The sequence below is a fragment of the Heterocephalus glaber genome, unplaced genomic scaffold, assembly GCF_053883595.1.
Source record: "Heterocephalus glaber isolate CG9 unplaced genomic scaffold, H.glaber_assembly_v1.0 deba00001586, whole genome shotgun sequence".
In the NCBI taxonomy this organism is placed as follows: Eukaryota; Metazoa; Chordata; class Mammalia; order Rodentia; family Bathyergidae; genus Heterocephalus; species Heterocephalus glaber.
In genome coordinates, this window is record NW_028258364.1 from 4,210,917 (window position 1) to 4,231,480 (window position 20,564).

General features: G+C 41.3%; 1 protein-coding gene across 5 annotated transcripts in view; it reads left to right on the forward strand.

The window, feature by feature from the left end:
- The window catches only part of Afg2a (AAA ATPase AFG2A), a 360,481-nt gene that overhangs the window by 319,917 nt on the left and 20,000 nt on the right, over positions 1-20,564 (forward strand). For 2 of the 5 annotated variants that reach the window (XR_015443934.1, XR_001184136.3), the window contains exons 16-17: positions 1-90; positions 3,443-20,564. The exon at positions 3,443-20,564 is cut by the window's right edge and continues 12,158 nt beyond it. The exons of 2 other annotated variants lie outside the window; for them this stretch is intronic. The gene's annotated coding sequence lies outside the window, so the exon portion shown is untranslated. One more of the 5 variants, XR_015443935.1, reaches the window with a different exon arrangement.

The window sequence follows — 20,564 nt, forward strand, 5'->3', positions numbered from 1 at the left end:
GAACAGCTGAAGACCCAACCGAGAACAGCATAACATCATCACACCACTAAGAGGCAAGAGAAGACCTACATGTTGGATGCACTTGGCAAGGTATTGAGAGCCCTTGGATGGGATGGCTGTTGCTGCTACTGCAGGAGTGCCCAGCATGTGGAAGTGGGTGGAGATTGTCCTGGGTACCAGCAGTGCCAGTCCCACCCCTCACTGCCTTCACATGCTGCAGATTAGAGGCCATTCCTCAGGCAAAGCTTCATGGGCAAAGGCAATACATATGTTCATGCCACATGTAGTAGTGGACCTCAGTAGCCTGGAGTCCTGAACTGACCCTGTGTCTGACGTGACAGTCATCCCAAATCAGTGCATCAATGCCATTTTGCGGGACCACTCTCACATAATTCCATAATAAAATGTCATACCAACCACAGGTCCCAGAATAATGTGGATATGAGTCCCAAAACTCCTTAAGGCACCTGGTCAACTCCAAGATCAAAGCAGGAGATTAGAGAGAGCCCAAAGAGAAGAATGGGCCACATGGGTCCTAGTCTGAGCTTGGCCTCCCTTCCTAGCTGGCTCTGTAGGCTCTGGCTGATCCTAGGCACCAGTGGGAGAGTAAGAAGTTTTCCAAGAAGCCATTTCAAAGTGCCAAACCCCCTGAGGTGTGGATCTCCTGGATCTACCGAGGTCTGGTGTCAATGGGATTTCTAAGGCAGGGCTTTGTACACGAGCCATCTTGCTCCCAGAGTCTTACCTTGTACACCTATTACCTAAAAAATCTTTTGTGTCACCAAGAAAGAAAAAAGAAGTGTGTACGTATGTTTTTTGTTTGTTTTAGTTTTTTAGTAAGGAGGTATGATATAGCAGTTCTCTGTCTTCAAGCCATTTGCTACATAGATGTCTTTGGGTCTGTTTTTAGCCAATATAAGACTCAATTTCCTTATTCATAAAACGGACATAGAAAGAACACTGAGTGAAACTCACAAAATGTCAGAATGAATGCAAGATAATGCATATCAAAATCTTTTATCACCTGGTAAGGTCTATCAAATGTAAGATTGTGTTTTATATTCATTTGTGTTTTTTAAATGTTTGAGTAAAGTAATTTTCCAGCTGAGTTCTTTCAGTTTACTCTTTTTGGAATCATAAATTAGAAATGACACTGATTGCATGATTTGAAATCTATATCCTGAGCCTGTCAAAGGGTACCATAGCCCTTTCTTTTATTCTCCTTTACACTTCTGGGACAGATCCTTGACTTTGAGTCCCTGATGCTGACCAGTCCCAAGCACCCACCTATGTATTGTATTTGCATTCAAGTAAAATAAACACACTATTCTTCCTACTTTTCTAGCTGTGATCTCATTCTATCAGTGTTGACAAGATACACTTACCTACATACCCAGGCAACTAAAACCAGGACACCCTAAGGGAGGGTGCAGTCACCGGAACCTGTGGCAGACAAGGAAGAACAAGGAGCACAGAGGGACAGAGCTTCAAGAGAGAGGTGACAGACAGTCCCTCACAGTGACTCTACACACACACCTGGTTTCACACCTCAGTCTAATCCCCTCCCCTAAGGGTGGGCTGGCCTCCTGGCTTGCTTCTCATGAATAGAACACAGAAATGGGGACATCACTTCTGTGCTCAGCTCACTGTAAGACTGCTAGGGGACTTTTATCATCACAAGAGCTGCATTCTCTCTGGCTTTGATGAAGCAGGCATCCATGTTGGAGAGGTGTACATATCAAGGAGTTGAGGGAACTGTCAAAAATCCCCTAGGTTATGGAACCTAGCAACAACCATATGGTCCTAGAGTGACTCTTTTTGATGGTAGGTAGTCCAGCCCTGCTGACCCCCCAATTACAGCCACATGAGAGACCCTCCATTAGAGAGCCAACTACAGGAACAGTGCGAAAATTAATGTGTATTATTTCAAAAGACTAATTTTGTGGTAATTTGTTAGGCAGCAACAGATAATACAGAAAGCAAAAACAAAAATATCTAAGAATTCATACATGAAAACTTTGAAGACAATCTCCTGTTGAGGAAAAGTTTATCTTCTTTAACTTTAAACTGTATAGGCTGATTCTATTCCAGTAGATACTGTTACAAATGCATCTACAAAATTATCCAAGAAATTTATTTAAAAATATTTCTAAGCTCCCAAAATATTGATTTCTTGATCAAATTTATCAGCACATCTAGCATGAAATTACTATGTAGCTTCTAAACAGATTGCCCTACTCAACTCACCTATTTCTGCCAAAGAAAGCACTATCTTGAATTCATCTTAGAGACCACCTGTTCATTTCACAGTTGAGATTAAATGGAGTCCCTAGGGGCTGAGTGACACCAAGAGCCACACCAAGGGACAGAGGCAGGGAAAGCACACAACTTCTAGCCCCAGCTCCTCCTATTGTGTTCTCTCCTTTCTCCCTCCAAACTACCATTTGTCACCAATTCTGCTGGGACCAGGTTTGAGCACTGTCTCCAATTCTGCTGCCTCCTCCCAGCTGGGCTCTCTCTCTTCACACCTTGTCACTGCCCAAGCCTCCCAGGTGGCCCATGAGTTCATCCAATCTCTCCAGCATGTCACAGTCAGCCTCACTTTCATCCTAGGCCTCCTGCAGGTGGCCCTAAAGCCTGCCTGTTGCTTTCTAAATCAGACCCAAGCTCCTCTGCCTGGCTTCCACAACCCGCATCTGTCTCATTCCTCCTCCTCCAGCATATGTCCTCAGTGCCATGGCCCCTATCTCTCTTGTCCCTTATGATGACATGCTTCTCTCCTCGCTCCATGCTTTCAAAATATTACTTAGGCTCTCCTCTCCCCTAATTCTTTTCCACTTCCTTTTCTCATTACTTTAAGAACAACTCCAAGCTGGGGGAAGTGGGGAGCACCTGTTACCATAGCAACTCAGAGGGCTGAGGCAGGATGATCACAAATTCAAAGTCAGTGCGGGAAATTTAGCAAGACCCTGTTGCAAAATTAAAGGGAAAGGGTGTTGTGAATGTAGTTCAATGGTAGAATTGCCTCTGCGTTTGATCCCCAGTACCTCAAAAAACAAAACAAAACACTGTATGTTATTCTTCTCAGCACTATCGTTATCTAACATACAACACACCTCACTTAATTATCCTACTTATCCTCCCCCTCCAGAATGCCAGCTCCTCGGTGGCAAGGAGTTTTAACTGTTTTGTTCACTGTAGTAGTCCAAGGGCATGAATAATGCCTGCACAATATTCCATAAATATTTGAATAAATAAATGAGACCCTACTTGCTCTATGAAGTTCTCCTTCACATTGTCGCTTCTTTTCCTGAAAATATCTAACATTTTGTCTGTTTAGAACGTAGTGAGGCTTCTGTTATTTCTTATGTTCTGTTTCTCTGCCCTGTAGGATGGTTGTGTTTATGTGCATCCAATACACTTCCTTTCTCACTTGTTCCAGATGTGTTGTTCCAACTGGTCCTCCAGACTAAGGTGCAGACCCCAGGCCCAGGCTGGGACTTAAGGAACCCCGTTCTCCTGGCTGCAGAGAATGGTCAAAGGAAAAAACCCGCACAAGGAAAGTTGGAGGCCTTCCCCAAGACTGATTCAGCTTTCTCAAGCTTTTCCTTCAATTCCACAAGCTGTCCTTCAAAAAAAGAAAAATATTTTCCAGCGACAAATGGTGGCGTACCCCTGCAATCCCAGTATTGAGGCAGGAAGATCTCAACTTCAAGCCCAGTCTAGGCTGCTTAGGGACTTAGCGAAATCCTGTTTTAAAACAAAAACTAAAAAGGGGCTCTGGATGGAGCTCAGTGCAAAGGCCCTTGATTCAATTCCTAGTATTTAAAAAAAAAAAAACCCAAAACAAAACAAAAAAAACTCTCTCACTTTGCTTATGTCTGTTTGAGTCAGATTTCTGTCACATGTGACATGAAGAATTTTTTGTCTTTTATTCTCCTTAAATTTTTCAACTTGTAGGCCAATAATACACTTGGTTAAATATATACTTCTTCTATATCCTAAACTAATTCAGTAGATGCCTTTTCCCCATCATGAATTACTGCAGGAAAAGCATACTTAATGCCTGACTGTGTGCATAATCTATAGAGAAATCTAAAATAACAAGTCAGTAATGATGGAGGAAAGAAAGTAAATGCAAAAGGCTACTTTTAAAAAGTATACTGTAGATTGAACTTCCTGTGGTTCTAGTTCCCCAATGGAAGAATCTGAATTTGAAAGCAGTAAATGTAAGATCTGGTTTTAGTATGGGCTCACTGGAGCTTTCTGAGTTCTACCATCACGACAGAGCCAAGTGGGTTCTGGTTCAGCACTTGTGTATCTGGGCTGTTATTTCCCACCGTAGTCTCATTTTTATCACCCATAAAAACAGACATGATAACCACTTATCTCTCAGGCTTGTTTGAAGATTTCTTGTTGAGATAACATATATAACTGACCTAGCCCAGGAGTCCTAGGAATCACAATTTATGACAAAGTTTATGTATTCACATGTGTACAGCCAGTGTAATCCCAGGGAAGCAGGCACACAGGTTAAAGGACAGAGAGTTCTGGTAGGCAGGAGACAAGCGTCTCCAGTGCATTACCAGGATGTCACAGCCAGTTGCCTCTTCTCACATCTCTCTCTTCCCAAAAGTCTAGTCTGCAGCTCTCCCTCCATTCTGCCCTGGGGAGGAAGGGAGGAAACATAATTGGCTGCTCCCAATTCCCATTTGAGAGTGCAGGACCTGGCTTCACTGGAAGCTGATGCTGCAAGTTCCACAGGGTGAGCTGTGAAAAATCTTCAGCACTCTCTGTCTGCCTATGTGCAGCCTGCAGCCTGATGGGTAGCCAGGTGAGCTGTTGTAAGAGTGTGTCCACCAAGAGACCTCACAGATCTAACCCTTCAGTGCAACAAGAAGCCCCAAAGCAGGAAATGAAAGGTCAGGCAATGTCAAGGGAGGTAGCGTTAGGTCATGTGCATCCATCACATGAAGGACTGCAAACAGCTGCTGCAGCCGGACCAGCCAGCTAAGCAGGTGAAGCACCCCATGACACAATCCTGCCAGAAAGGCAGCAACAAGCTCCCTCCTGCTGAGAACAGGACATTTTCTCTGCACCTTACAAGAACATGGAGGTGCCTGGCCCTCTTGGTCATGAGCAGAAAATCATGGCTGAGCCTTCTATCCTAGGCCCAGAATAGTGACTATGTCTAGTTTGGGGACCTGCACTGGACAATGTCTCCTAATGGTAGTTTCCTTCCTCCAACAAGTGCTTGGGCATGTGCTGAATTATCTGTAGCTCTCACAGTATTAAAATGTAAAAAATTCTTTTGAGACAGGGTCTCATTCTTAGTTCAGGCTGGCTTAAACTTCCTGTGTAGCCCAGGCTGGCCTCAAATTCATGGTGATGCTGCTGTCTTAGTCTTCTGAGTGCTAGGATGACAAGTGTGTGCCACCACACCTGGCTAAAATAAAATTTTATTAAGAAAAACATTCCAAGGGCCGGGGATTTAGCTCAGTGGTTTCACCGCCTGCTGCGCAAGTACAATGACCCGAGTTCGATCCCTGGTACCAAAAAAAAAAAAAAAGAAAGGAAAAAGAAAAACCTTCCAAGATGGCTTAAAGTAGATATTGGCTTTAATAACAAAAAACACTTGAAACCATATTAGGGCAATACTCCTGAACTCATGCAATTAAAAATCCCTCAGCGTATAAACATGAGCATTAGTATCATTACTCTTCTCATTTTTCTTAATAGTAAACAAACTATCCATTTGGACGACATGCATATTGTTGACTATACAGTTGATGTTATAGTTTGGATCCAGAATATCCCCCAGAGGCTCATGTGTGAAGGCTTGGTCCCCAGCTGGTGGCACTGTTGAGAAGTGGTGATGGTGAACATGCTAGAAAATGGGAGCAGGTACAGGAAGAAAGGAGGTTATTGGTGGGCAAAGCCTTTGAAGAAGATCTTTGTTAGCAGCCCTTCTTTGCATATTCTCTCTCTCTCTCTCTCTCTCTCTCTCTCTCTCTCCTCTCCCTCTTTCCCTTCCTCTTCCTTCCTAGTTGTCTAGATATGAGCAGCTTTCCTCTGCCATACACTTCCAACCAAGACATTCTGCTTCACCACTGGCCCAGAAACAACAGAGCCAGGTAAACTGTGAACCAAAATAAATCTATTCTTCCTTTTAAAGTGCTTTTTTTGGGTATTTTGTCACAGCAATGGCAAGCTGATTAAAATGGTAGCCAACATTTCCTTTTTCTAAATACCAGCAAAGATTTTGTACCTATGCTGTTTCTTAGACACTTGATTCCTTGAAGTAGATCCTAATTCATTGATCCCTTTCAAATTCTGATAATTATCTGGAGACATCTTCACTTCTTTTTTCCTGTTAAAACTTTAGAACTACTTCCATATCCAACTTTGCCTGGGCTGGACTTTTCAGGTGGGGACTCCTGGAGAGGGTGGAGTAGGCTGCTAGTTGGATTCTGGCTGTTGAAAAAACTATAGACCATCTCATGGATTTGATAAAGGAACATGGAACAACTATACCAATAAGCTTTCACATCCTATGGGTGACTCCATCAGATACTTTTACTGTGAAGGTAACAATTCTCCATCTAGACATTCAATTTCCCAAAGCAACTCCACACAAGCTCCCAAAATTGGATGTTGGTCAAGTAGTGTGTTACCAGCTTTTTCCTTAATGTGGGTGGAATCATTTGTAATGTTTTTTTTTTTTTAAAGTACGTCAATGTGTAAATTTCCTTAGACTAAAAGAAAAAAAAAGGAGTTAAAAGTTCCAGCTGCCTGAACATTTTCTACTTTGAAAAAGTAAAATCAATTAGACAGGAACATCATGGTACATGACTCGCAGTAAACAAACACCAAACATATGTTATCTTAATTGTGCTGTACAAAAGTCAGGAAGTTGTATGAATCTAAAAAAGAATTCTCCAGAAAGGACAAATGAGGGTATCTAGAGGACAACATGAAAAGTTCTGTTTTTCCAGTTGTCAGTTTGTGCAACTTCAAACAGGCACACTCGTGGGAATCAGCCAGAATATAGATCTAGGGATATTAGATATCTTCATATCTACTTTAGTTTCACCTGCTAGCTTTAGTTTATGAAAGTGGGTATTTAGGAAAGACTTTTTTATTAGTACTGGGGTTTGAACCTAAAGCCTTCTCACTGAGCTATATTCCAGCCCTCTTTTTGTTGTGGTTTAATTTTGTTATTAGTACATGTTTGGAGTACATAATGATTACATTTATCATGGGGAATTGGTACATGTACATAACACATCTTAATTATTTTTTCCCATCCCTCCATGCTCCTTCCAACTCTTGGCCTTTTTATTTTTTTATTTTGAGACATAGTCTCACTAAGTCACTAGGTTGCCATAGCTGGGATCAAACTTGTGATCCTCCTGCCTTAGCCTCTGAAAGTACCAAGATTATAGGTGTGTGCCACCATCCCTGGCTAAAACTCCTTTTTTCCAATCATATTTTGAATAATCAGAATCAAAACTCATTGTTCCTATAATAAGCAACATCTATAAAATCTACTGAGTATGGTGTAGTATGCATATATTCTAAATAACCCAGCACAAAATGTGTCATACTATCATCCTTGTCTTAATGGAGTTCTTGATCTAGTTGAATATAGTCATGCACTGAATACTGGCATTTCAGCCAGTAATGGACCACATAGACAGTGTAAGTCCCATAAGATTATACTGGAGCTTAAATGTTCCTGTCACCTAATGATGTTCCAGTCTTCATAATATTATGGCACAATGCATTCCTCAAATGTTTGTGGTAATGTTGGTGTAAACCAGTGATAGCGAAACTTTTAGAGACCCAATACCCAAACTACAAACCAAAACCCACTTATTTATTGCAAAGTGCAAACACTGCAATTAAAACTGAGTTCGGCTGCCAGGGCAATGCTGGGGTGACTTGGCTCATGTGCCTAGAGAGAGGGCTCTATGTGCCTGCTGCAGCATGCATGCCATAGGTTCTGCACCACTGATGTAAACCAACCAACTGTGATGCCCATCATATAAAAGCCCAACATTTACATTTAGGCACAGTCCATAGTACTTGATGGTGATAATAAATGACTATGTTACTGGTTTATATATTTACTACACTATACTTTTAATTATTAATAGCATGTACTCCTACTTACAAAAAACAACAACAAAGTTCACTGTGAAGCAGTGTGCTGTGTGACACCAGCAGCAGCCTCATGCAGCTCCTGTTTCCCAGGTCTCTGGACTGTACCACGAGGCTTTGGCTGGTGATTGACCCAAGCATGTATAAGTGCACACAGAGATGTTCACACAAGGATGACATCACAGTGACAGGGCACACCCTTATCCGTAAGTTATACACGACTGTCGGTGGGGTTTAGTGAGCGATGGTTTATTTCATGTGTCCATTTGACCGAGCCTGGGGATACCCAGCTAGCTGGTGTCCCACATTTCTGGATATGCCTGTCAGGGGTTTCAGGAAGAGATTAGTGTTTGCATCAGTAGATTGAAGAAATTGGAGGCACCTGGTGTGGGTGAGGATCATCGAGCCCTGAAGAGAATGCACACAGAGAAGGGCAGAGTTCCTCTCTGGGTCAGAAGGTGCGACCATCTTCTCCCGCCACAGACATGGCTTTCCTGGGTCCTGGGCTTTCAAGTTTAGACAGCAGCAACATCACCAGCTTTCCCAGGCCTCCAGTTTGTGGAAACTGTAGGATGCTTTAGTCTGGAACAAGGAAAGTGATCCTGTAGGTAACCTGAGGAAATCCTCCAAGAGAGAAGTCCTGTGGCCAAAACATAACGATGAAGACCCTCAGAGACATGGAAAACTCATAGAACTATTGTTTTCATCAATACATATTTATGTATATATTATACCCCAGAAAGAATACAAGTAGCTTAGAATGTTCTTTTAAATATCAAAGGTACATAAATTGAGAGTGAAAGAAGAGCCAGGCGTGGTGGTGCACATCTGTAATCCTAGCCACTTGGGAGGCTGAGGCAGAAGGGTCACAAGTTCAAAGCCAGTTTGGGCAATTTAATGAGACCTTGTCTCAAAATAAAATTTTAAAAGGGAATGTAAACATTATGCACTACAAACTTGTACTAATAATAAATAAAATTAAAAAGTGAGGGGCTGGAGATGTAGCTCAGTGGTAAAGTGCTGAGGCTCTGGGTTCAATCCCCAGTACTCCTCCAAAAAAATGAAAAATAGAAATAAAGCAGGTCCAAAATTATGACAAGGAATTAAGCAAAAGTGCATATTTAATGATGCTGTATCCATTAGTTACCTTTCAATCACTGGAACAAAATACCCAACATGCACAACTTAAAGGAGAAGTGCATGTACGGTTTCAGTTTCAGTTCATGGCCAGCCAGCTCTGAGGCAGAAACATGGCAGAAGGGTGGGTGTGGTGGAGGAAAGCTGCTCAACTCGTGGCATCTGGGAAACAAGGAGGGAAAAAGCCAGAAAGGAAGGGGCCAGGGACCAGATATTGTTCCCAAGGCCACACCCCCACGGACCACCTAGACACCCAGAGGTGTGCTTTACTAATCCCTGAAGTAGCTCCTATGCTCCTCAAATTGACAATCCAGACTGTAGACTTTGGAGTAACCCTCACCTTAGATGGGTGACAAGTTTGACCTCAAGCTTGCTCTTAGTGCACGAAAGGGAAATCCAAGCTGTGATGCTGTCCACACTGTGCACAAGCTAAATGCATACTGCAGCTTAAAAGAGAGCCTGTTCCCAAGAGAAAAAACAGGAGTCTTCTGTGATTGCTGACAGGCAGCACGGGAGACCAAGAATCACGGCCACAGGACGACGTCAGCATGGCAGACCCAGCAGGAGGTTGGAGACCTGCTCTCTTTGTGCTCTGTTTCTCCACATCAAGCGCACACTCTGAAACCTGCAGTTCCTCAGCTTCCTGTGTGGCAGGGGTTAGGAGGGTGGAGAAGGGGGGGGGGGGGCGCCAGGATCCTAGGTGCACACACAGCTTTCTCCAGACCTGGCCTAACCCAAGGTCCGTTTTGGAGTACGTTTTCTAGAGCCTTGTTACTGGAAATTTGATCTTCAGGCTAACAGGATTAGCTGCAAGCCTCATGAAAATGCAGCTACCTTCCCAGGCCCACTGAATTAGAATCTGCACTTTAACAATATACCCAGATGATTCACATGCACAATAATGTTTGAAAACCAGTGCTCTAGGATAGAATATTTGTCTCAGAATATTGCTTTTCTATCTAAGCTTTTGATAAAACTAACTCAATCACAGTTGCATCTTGTGTCTAGTTCATTGCTTGGTATATAACAGATTCTTCCAAAATATACTTTGCATTATTATTTCACTGATAAGGTTATAGTTTGGGAAAACCTTAAGGTAATTAGATACACCTGGTCTTGGCCTTTAGGACTAAATTGAAATCATCACACACAAAGACCACTAAGGATGAACCAAGTGGAGACCTGCTCCTCTCCTTTCCCAGGACCATGGGCAAAGATGTCCTATTTATCTTCTACTTTGTAATGTCCCCCTTTCTCACATGTAAAAGAAGATAAGCTGTGTCCCAGAGGCCACCAGGGGGTTAGAACACAGCTGATGAAAAGCCAGGGGAGGTAAAGGCCCCTAAACCTTCCTTGGGTACAACTCTGCCACTGACACCGAGTCTATGGAGCCTCTCACCTGAACTTACCCCATGTTATTTAATCAACTCCAGCATCTACTTTGTGTGTGTGTGTGTGTGTGTGTGTTTGCTTAAGTTCTTTTATTGGTACATTTTAGGCATGCAATACGTTTACATTTATCATTGGGTGCTTGTACCTGTACACGATGTATCTTTGTTCTTATTTTTTCCCTATTACCTGTGCTGTCTTCACCCTCTCTACCCTTTCCTATTACATAGACTTTGTTTCCATTTTTTTTCTTTTCTCATAATTTTTCCTTTCCCTTCTTTCCTTTCCCCTTCCCCTCCCAACTCCCCTACCCCTTTAGACCTTTTCTTCCTATTTCAAATTATCAGTTACTCGTTTTAATTGTTTTCATCCTTATTTACACTTTCAGTTTCTCAAATAGAGAAACTATTTGGTATTTACATATGTGTGTCCTATTTATTTCACTTAAGAGTATGGCCTCAACATGCATCCATTTGGCTATAAATGTCTCTAGTATCTCATTCTTTATGGCTAAGTAGTACTCCATTTTATTTTAAAAAACCACATCTTCTTTATCCAGTTTCCAGTTGATAGGCACTTGGGCTGTTTCCAAGCTTTAGCTATTATGAACTGTGCTGCTATAAACATGGGTGCACATATATCACTGGGGTATGATTCTTTTAATTCTTTTGGGAAGATATCCAGCAGGAGAATAGCTGGGTCAAATGGGACCTGGAGCCCTAGTTCTTTGAAGTATCTCCATACTGATTTCCACAGTGGTTGTACCAGTCTGCACTCCCACCAGCAATGGAGAAGTGTTACTTTCTCCCCACATCCCCACCAGCATTTGTTATTGTTTGATTTCTTGATAGCAGCCATTCTTTCTGGAGTGAAGTGGAATCTCAGTGTTGTTTTCATCTGCATCTCTCGAATGATCAGTGATGCTGAACATTTCTGCATATGTTTATTTGCTGCTTTTACTTCTTTGTCTGAGAAATGTCTCTTCATTTCAGATGCCCATTTTTGAATTGGGTCTTTAAATTTGAGGGGTCTAATTTTTTTCAGTTCTTTATATATTCTCGATAGTAGTCCTTTGAGGTACAGCCACTAAAATTTTTTTCCCACATTATAGGTTGTTTCTTAACTCTGGTGGTGGTTTCTCTTGCAGTGCAGAAGCTTTTTAATATGATGAGATCCCAGTTGTTGATTCTTTGTGCTAGGTCCCATGCTACTGAGATTTTGTTCATAAAGTCTTTTCCTATGCCAATGTCTTCAAGAGTTCTACCTAACTTATCTTCCAGCATACTTAATGTTTCTATCTGAATATTTAGATCTTTAATCCACTTTGATCTTGGTTTAGTGCATGGTGATAGTTTTAATCTTTGGCAGAGTGAAATCCAATTTTTCCAACACCACTTATTAAATAGGCTATCTTTCCTCCAATGAGGATGGTTGGCTCCTTTGTTGAAGATGAGGTGGCTGAGCATATCTGCAGTTGTTTCTTCATATTCTAATACATTCCACTGATCCTTGGGTCTGTTTCTTTGCCAGTATCATGCTGTTTGTATCACAGTAACTTTGAAGTATAGTTTCAGATTGGGGATTGTGATAACTCCTGCCATGTCTCTGTTGCCTAGAATTGCTTTTGCTATTCTAGGTTTCTTCTGGTTCCAAATGAATTTTTTGATTGTTTTCTCTAGTTCTGTGAAGTATATTGTTGGAATTTCAATTGGCGTTGCATTAAATCTATATAGTAGTTTTGGAAGTATGGCCATTTTCACTATACTGGTTCTTCCTACCCAGGAGCAAGGGATGTCTTTCCATTTTCTTATATCCTCGTTGATTCTTTTCTTCAGAGTGCTGTAGTTTTTAGTGTAGAGGTCTTTTGCTTCCTTTGTTAGATTGATTCCTAGATATTTCATTTGTTTGGATGCTATTGTAAAAGGAATTGTTTCCCTAATTTCTCTCTCAGTGAGTCTGTTATCTGTGTACAAGAAGGCTATTGTTTTTTGAGTGTTGACCTTATATCCAGCTACTCTACTGAATCTGTCAATTAAGTCTAGAAGTCTTTTGGCTGATTTTTTGGGTCTTCTATGTAAAGTATCATATTGTCAGCCAATAATGACAGTTTAAACTTCTTTCCTATCTTTATTCCTTTTATTTATTTCTGTTGTCTAATTGCTGTGGCTAATGCTATATTGAACAGGAGTGATGATAGTGGGCATCCTTGCCTTGTTCCTGATTTTAGCGTGAAAGTTTTCAGGTTTTGACCACTTAGTATGATGTTGGCTGTTAGTTTTTCATAGATAGCCTTAATAAAGTTGAGATAAAGACCTTCTATTCCAATTTTCTGTATGGTTTTTAATCATGAATGGGTGTTGGATTTTGTTGAATACTTTTCTGCATCTATTGAGATGATCGTATGGTTGTTGTCCTTGGCTCTGTTGATATAGTGTATTACATTTATTGATTTACGTATGTTGAACCATCTTTGCATCCCTGGGATATATCTGATTTGGTCAGGGTGGATGATCTTCTTGATGACCCTCTGCATTCTGTTTGGCAATATCTTGTTGAGGATTTTTGCATCTATGTTCATTAGGGAGATTGGTCTGTGGTTCTCTTTTTGGGTTGGGTCTTTTCCTGGTTTTGGAATCAAAGTAACGCTTGCTTCCAGGAATGAATTTGGAAGTATTCCAGTATCTACTTTGAGTACATCCAAGGCTGAAATGAACTCTCTTCCTCAATACTACCTTGAGATTGAATTCTAGAACTTGGAAGGATAAATAGATGCTTCAAGACTCCAGAAGGTCTTCTCTTCCTCCCTCCCAAGTGTTCCTGTGTCCAGCATCTCTCACTGAGCCCAGAAGCCCCTTTACACCTGTCATCATCCCAACTCAGCTTTGAGATGGACCCACATCAAGTGACTGACAGATACATGTGTACTCTCCAGGCCCCCTAAAATCTGCCTTTACCACTGCATTCTAAATTTCTATGAAGTTAGAAGCTATGACTCAGATTATACTTTAAATTTTATTTGTTCATGTTTTTAGGTCACTGAACTACAGACTGAGAAAGGCAGCCCAGTGACTGAGGTGACAATTTATCAAAAAAACCCAAAACTTTAATCCCTCAGGGTGCATGGTGAAGCCAGACTTTACATTTTCCCCAAGACCAGTATCGGCAAATAAATAAGTATAACCCAGTTTTTATTAAATGTAATGTTTTGATTATGACTGACACTCATAAAATTTAAAGGTTCAAGTGCAAATTTTCCAAGTATCATAAAAGTCATTGTCATAATCTTAGAAACAAAACTAATGTCTTATTCATTATTTTCCTAACACATATTTGTGTTTAGCATATAGTACACTCAAAAACTATTCTGAGCTAGTGTATAGCTGAGTATCCCACCTGTGGGAGAGAACCAGGATGGAAGGCAGGCAGACTCCAGATGTAGCCTAGGCTCAACAGCCTCTAGTCACCCCAGAAAATGTGAATGGAACTCAGCAGAGAAGCAAGAAACCAAAGGCTTTATAAGCCATTTTGATGTATCTTGTGTGAGACTCATCAAACTCCCGATATTCACAAATTAGTAAAGGTAAGGCAAGTCTTAGCAAGACACGATGATTTATACATTCACATTCCTGATTATAAGAGATTCTGAAATTGATTTCATGTGGCTGGAAAGTGTGTGCTTTAGAACTGCAGTTTGCTGAAGCATGTGTGACTCATGAGGCCTCACCTCCCTTGGAGGCACTGGGTGCTGGCCACCAGGACACGTGCACTTAGTGCACCTTCTGCCAGGCTGTGGGTCCCTGGAGTCTCAGATAACTTGCCGTTGCCCATCTTGTAACACAGAGTAAATGAACCTGGAGAAGAAGGAGGGTGCTGTGAAAATTTCTGGAAAAATAAGGGACATGCTTTGCATTTGGACCAGGGTGCAAGGACAACAGGCCCAGCCAGCATGGATTTGCATGCCTCAGTGTGTGGAGTTAGTTGCAGAGGCAGAAATGTGGGGTGAGGACAGTCTTTTTGAACAGAAATCCTAAGGAATGTGATTACCCAAGGTTAGAGAAACTAGAAGATATCAAATTGGACAGTTACACCGTGCAGAAAGGACAGACTAAAAAGGTAGCCTGGTTTCATCAGCACCAACTACAGAAAATGGTTTCCAGAAAACTTTAAGGAAAGGGATTAGGGGAGCTTTCGCTGGGAAGATATAATCACCACTCATGCCCATGGCTCAGGAGTTAAGACTTCCTCTAAAATGCCAATCCAAGAAAGTGATCCGGAAGCAGAGGACAGAATGGAGCAAAAGGTGCTAAGTGCTAAGTGTGAATGCAAAAACCACACAGCCGCCCAGCAGAATCTGGGGCAGAGCTTGTGGAGGCCCTGGTCCCTGGGAGACAGCCCCAAACTCTTGGTCTGGAGCCACTTTGGCTTGGCCTGCCCAAGACTGACTCTCAGGAAGCTTCTGTCTGAGCTACACTTTTTCCCAGCCTTCAAGGGGCTCTTGAAACACAAAGCCAATTTAGACTGTAACTATTTGTCAGACAAAACCAAGAGGTGATTTTTCTTTTTCACAAAACCCGCCCTTTGCCCCATTGTAAACATTATAACTGCAAGTGGGGAATTAGCACCAGGTACTCACTGTGATCTTCAGGGAGATAATTCCACAGATTGCTCACCGAGGACCAGAGCCAACAAATTATTCCACCCCTGTAAAGGGCCCTGGACCCCCAGAAGCCTCTCTGTGCAATAGTCTTAGTAGTAGGATCAATGCCTAAGAAATGCTAGCATAAGTAGCATTATCTCTTTCTTATGTGTCTAGGTCACACACAGTTGGCCCAGGGGTCAAACTGTTTTGTTTGGCAGCTACAATATTTTCAAAACCGAAATGATTCTTTAACACTTTAAAATCAGGAGAATTTATATTAAGAAGCTTTATTTACAGTGTTTTTCTCTGAAAAATTTGAAAGAGCTGCCCATAGTGGGCCCATAGACCCACATGGTGGCATTTGCCTGGAGCTGCCTCCATAGCACAGGACACACACATTTCCATTCATTACAAGCCCTGTGACTCTCAATTAGGTAACTGAACTTGAGGCTGAATGGAGCCATCATTTAGCAGAATGTTTGTGTTATTTTTCTTGGAGTAGAGTAAGGTCTCAGTGGCTATGCTTCCAAGGAAAGAGAATAAATGCAAGTAGGCTGTGAGGGCCTCAACTCTCTCACCTGGCGCACTTCACGCACATGCCACCTGTCTTGTCCCTGGAATCTAAGATGTCCCTATGACACGTTCCCCATGCAACATTTGTTTTCTTATTAGTACCAGTCACCTTTAGTTTCTCGTTCCTTACACTTCCCTCTTCTATCCCTATGTCTAATTGTTATTTTGTATTCTGTTTACCAACTAACAGTCTCTGTGATTCCTATCAAAAGACCTAAGTGGGTGTATTAGTCAATTTCCTGTTGCAGGGACAAAATACCTTATACCTGCAATTTAAAGAGAGGTTTATTTTGGCTCATGAGTTCAGAGGATTCAGTCCATGGTTGGCTGATTCCAACGCAGAAACAGCATGGCAGAAGGGTATGATGGAAGAGAGCTGTTCAACCTATGACAGGCAGGAGGCAGAGTGAAAAGGGAGGAGCTAGGAACAAGAATGCACCCTTCCAGGTCACATTCCCACCAGCCCCCCTCTTCAACAAGGCCCACCTGGTAATAGCGTATTCAGCCATGAACTCATCAATGGATTAATCCACTGGTGAATATAGCCTCCATAGTCCAATCACCTTCAAAAAGCCCCATTTCTGAATAGAAGAGATTGAAGGGGGCAGGTTTCAGATCTAAACCACAACTGCAGGACATATTCTTTTCTCCAATTGATAAATCTAGAATTTGACAGGAGAAAGAATATTTGAATTATATAAAAGTCTGGTACCTACAGTTTAGCATCGTGGAAAGTGATGTAACTAAAGTCTTCTCATGGTGGTGTGGAGAGCAGGAAGGAGAAATTTATGTGTGGAATTATCTTATTTGCCATGATATTCATATTCATGATTTGCTAGTCACAATTTTAAATGTTTTCATGTCCTGAAGATCTTTGTATTGCTTGAGTTTACAGTTGCAAAGCAATTTATCCAGAGAATGTAACCTGAATCAATCTATGATTGTACCTGGTTGTAAAATTTTTCTTTAGGGATGAACTGGGGAAAAAAATATGTCACTTGTTTTTTCTATTCATCATTAAATATTTTTTCTTTGAATACCTTTTGGTGGTTGTAGTAGGAGGAAGGTAGTTGCTGGAGAAATTAGGCACAGGGTAAATATTTGTTAATTGAATGAATGAGTGAACATGAGCAGTAAGGTCCAGAGGTTGACTCAGAGGTTGGCGTGGTGCTGAGCAGACAGGATGGGCTGGGAGAGGCAGGTGGGTGTTTGCACAGCCCAGCAAACTGTGTAACCCAGAGGCATCAGTTGCCAGCTAGAGCTGTAGGGGGGACTGGGAAGGCAGAAAGGAAACAGGAAAGGAGGGAGAAGTGACAGGCTTTATGCTGGTGATCATCTGCCCTGGGTATTTTGCAGTCTTGCTATAGAGTAAAGAGAAAGTAATTGAGGCAGTGTTTGATCACAAATATCCCAACTGTCCAAAGAAGAAAAAACTCAAAAGAGGAGTTATCAGTCCCACTCAAAGAAAAGGCCTGACCTGATTCTATAAAAATATGAAGTTTTTTCTACCTTTGGCTCCACTAGTCAAATTATCATTTGTGAACTCTTCATATTCCTTGGTAGCGAAAGAAGTGCAGCTCAAAAAGGTGTGGATGGTGTTGTGTGAGCATAGCTTTGCTCATCAGCTCCTCGGTCTTGTCTCCTGGGACTCATCCAAAGGCAACAAGGAAAGGGGGAAAGCTCGCTCCCCCCCCCCCGTCTTGTCCTGGGAGTTGAATCCAGGGCCTTCACATTGTGCTATAGTGCAGCCCTTTTGTTTTTTGAGACAAGGTCTTGCTAAGCCACTAAGTTGTTCAGGCTGGCGTCAAACTTGCAATCCTCCTTCCTCACCAAAGTGCTGGGGTTACTGGTGTGTGCCACCATTCCCAGTACATAATCCATTTTTTTATGAAACTAGAAAACACATATATTCTCAGGGTCACCACCTACAGCTGAGTTAGAAGGAGGAAGAGGAGAAAATATGGAGAGAGGCCATCTGGGATAAGAGGGCCAGCAAAAATGTGCACAGTGAAGGTAAGAGGCTCCTGGGGGAAAGGTTTTCTCACTGTGTAACAGATAGTATTTGTCCAAAATGTTTGCTGTCTCTCCATCCCAGTCTCCTTCCTTCCATCCTGGCCTTTTTGTTCCTTTCTGAACAGGCCCCTCCTAGGTGGAGGTTAATATTTCCCACCCCTGCCTTTAACCCTGCCACTCAATAAAGTCCCCTGGCGGCTTTTGAAGGGAAAATTGACAGCCTGAAACGCTATTATCTATCTGCATAAAAAAGAATAAATACAAATTAAGCATCTGAAGAACAACAAAATATATCAAGAACTTCAAAAAGAAGGAATATAAAAATACAAGTGAAAATAAACTAGAAAAACAGAGTAGTAGCAAAGATGTGAATAATATTCAAAATGGATTTTTGAAAAAATACAATAAAATAAATTGATAGCCGAATAATTAGTTCACAGCAAGGAAACATGCATAGTCCATAGATAATCTGAAATGCTATATGTTCAACCCTACTGCTACTAAATGAAAAATGTAAATTAAACCCACATGGAGGTACTATTTTTTACTTATCTGATTGGCAAATGTTCAAAGACTTGATGATGCACTGTGTAGGTGGATCTGTGGGGAAATAAACTCTAACAATTCTAATGGGTGTGAAAAAATTATACAATGCCTTTGGAAGTATCTCGCATTTTGAAGTACTATATCTAGCAACTTCATAGTTACTATGGAGTACTATGACAACTTCATAGACCCTGTCAGTCCACTTCCAGGATTTTATCCTGTGAATACATTCATGCAAGGATGAACAAGTTTATTCATGGAGGCATTGTTTGTCATAGCAAAGACTAAAAAGAACCTCTGCTCTTCTGCGTAGAGGACTGGGTAAAGAACTACAGTCATCTTTGCCATAGAACATTATGCAGCTGTATCAAGAGTGAGGAATACCTTTATATGATGATGTGAAAATACACCCAAGGCAAGATCAAAAGAATGTTGAGTTCAATATATTAACATTTATATATAAATGATAGACTAAGTAGAAAAATATATATTCACAGTCCTTTATATGAATATGAAAATGCTTTGAAAGGGCACTGTCACACTTAGCAGCTCATGTTCCGAAGTGCCTGGGACATGGAAGCTCTGCCTCATCAGTGGATTAATCCATTGGTAGATTCATAACTAAAAGACTGGCGGGGGCAGTGGAAACTGGAGAGAGTGTGTCCTTGAGGCCAGGCCCTTGGGGGCTCTCTCCTATCCCTGGCACTCTGAACCCGGCCAAGGTTGGCGCTGTCTTAGGAGGCACACTGTGAGCCCCTGGGCCCATGTTCTAGAAGGTTTTTACAGAAATGCAAACTCTGTGCCTCACCCCATTATTATCATCATCTGGGGAATCTTAAACAGTGACCATCTCTGTGAACGTTGGAGAAAATGGTTTTAATTCTGACTAATCGGGGGCTGGGGATTTAACTCAGTGCTTCCACAGCCTGCCTAGCAAGTGCAAGGTCCCGAGTTCGATCTACGGTACCAAAAAACAAAATATATTGACTAATCTTTTCAGCAATGTTAATAATGACTTGTTTGCTATGACTTACTGAGTGCTCAGTTTATGCTCAGCATTGTCATAAGCACAGGTATCATGTAATTTTTCTAAAGAAGATTTAGATGAATAAGCACATTTCTTCAGGAGTAAAACTTACATTTAAAAGGAGACAATGATCAGTGAAACTTCAGTGCTTCCATGTTATTGAGCAGTAGAAACTAAAATGTAAATGAAGTCTCAGATAATTTAATTTTAGTTAAATACATATTTTAATTGTCATAATTTTTGGCAAAATGAAAGGCAAGGCCAAAAATGACCAAGTGTTTGTAAATGTGTCACTATTAAATATACATTAAATAAATGCACAGCAAAATAAAGATCTGTGAAAGATAGTTGAATAAGGTTAGAAAATGAGACTATGGGGCTGGGGATTTAGCTCAGCGGTTCCGGTGCCTGCCTTGCAAGCGCAAGGTCCCAAGTTCGATCCTCAGTACCAAAAAGGAAAAAGAAAAGAAAAGAAAATGAGACTATGAAAGCACTTTTTGTCTTTGAATCAAAGGAGCAAAAGGAATGAAAACCCAGAAACAAGTCTCCTTTTTGCTCCTTGGATAGAATTAACTGGTCCATTCCAACAGGCCAAGGTTTATTTCATCTGTCACTTTATCAATCATACAGGATCCTGCTCTGTATTTAAAAAGTAGAAAGGGAGCCTTTCTGTTTAAATTTAAAGGAAGGGAATAGCATATATGTCCATAATTTAGGCTTCTGCTATCTCTATATAATGCCTAAAATTAAAAATGTAGTTAGTGAATATAGAAAATTATTATGTAATTATCTCATGGATCAGCAGGGTAATGCACATTAATATATTATATATATTATGATTTCTGTTGTAACTTTTGCCTTTGTGCCTACAATTTAAGAATTGGGTGTGACAGACTATGACCACTGCATTGTGAGTCAGCAACTTGAGCTCTTACCACACAGTTTTGGTAAATAACTTGAGGAGAGCTTTTCGTTGTTGTTGTTGTTGGTTGGTTGTTCTGCCAAGGAGGAAAAAGAATTTATTGAGCACTTATAATATTTCAAGCAATTTGCACAAGTCCTTCAGTTCTTGATATT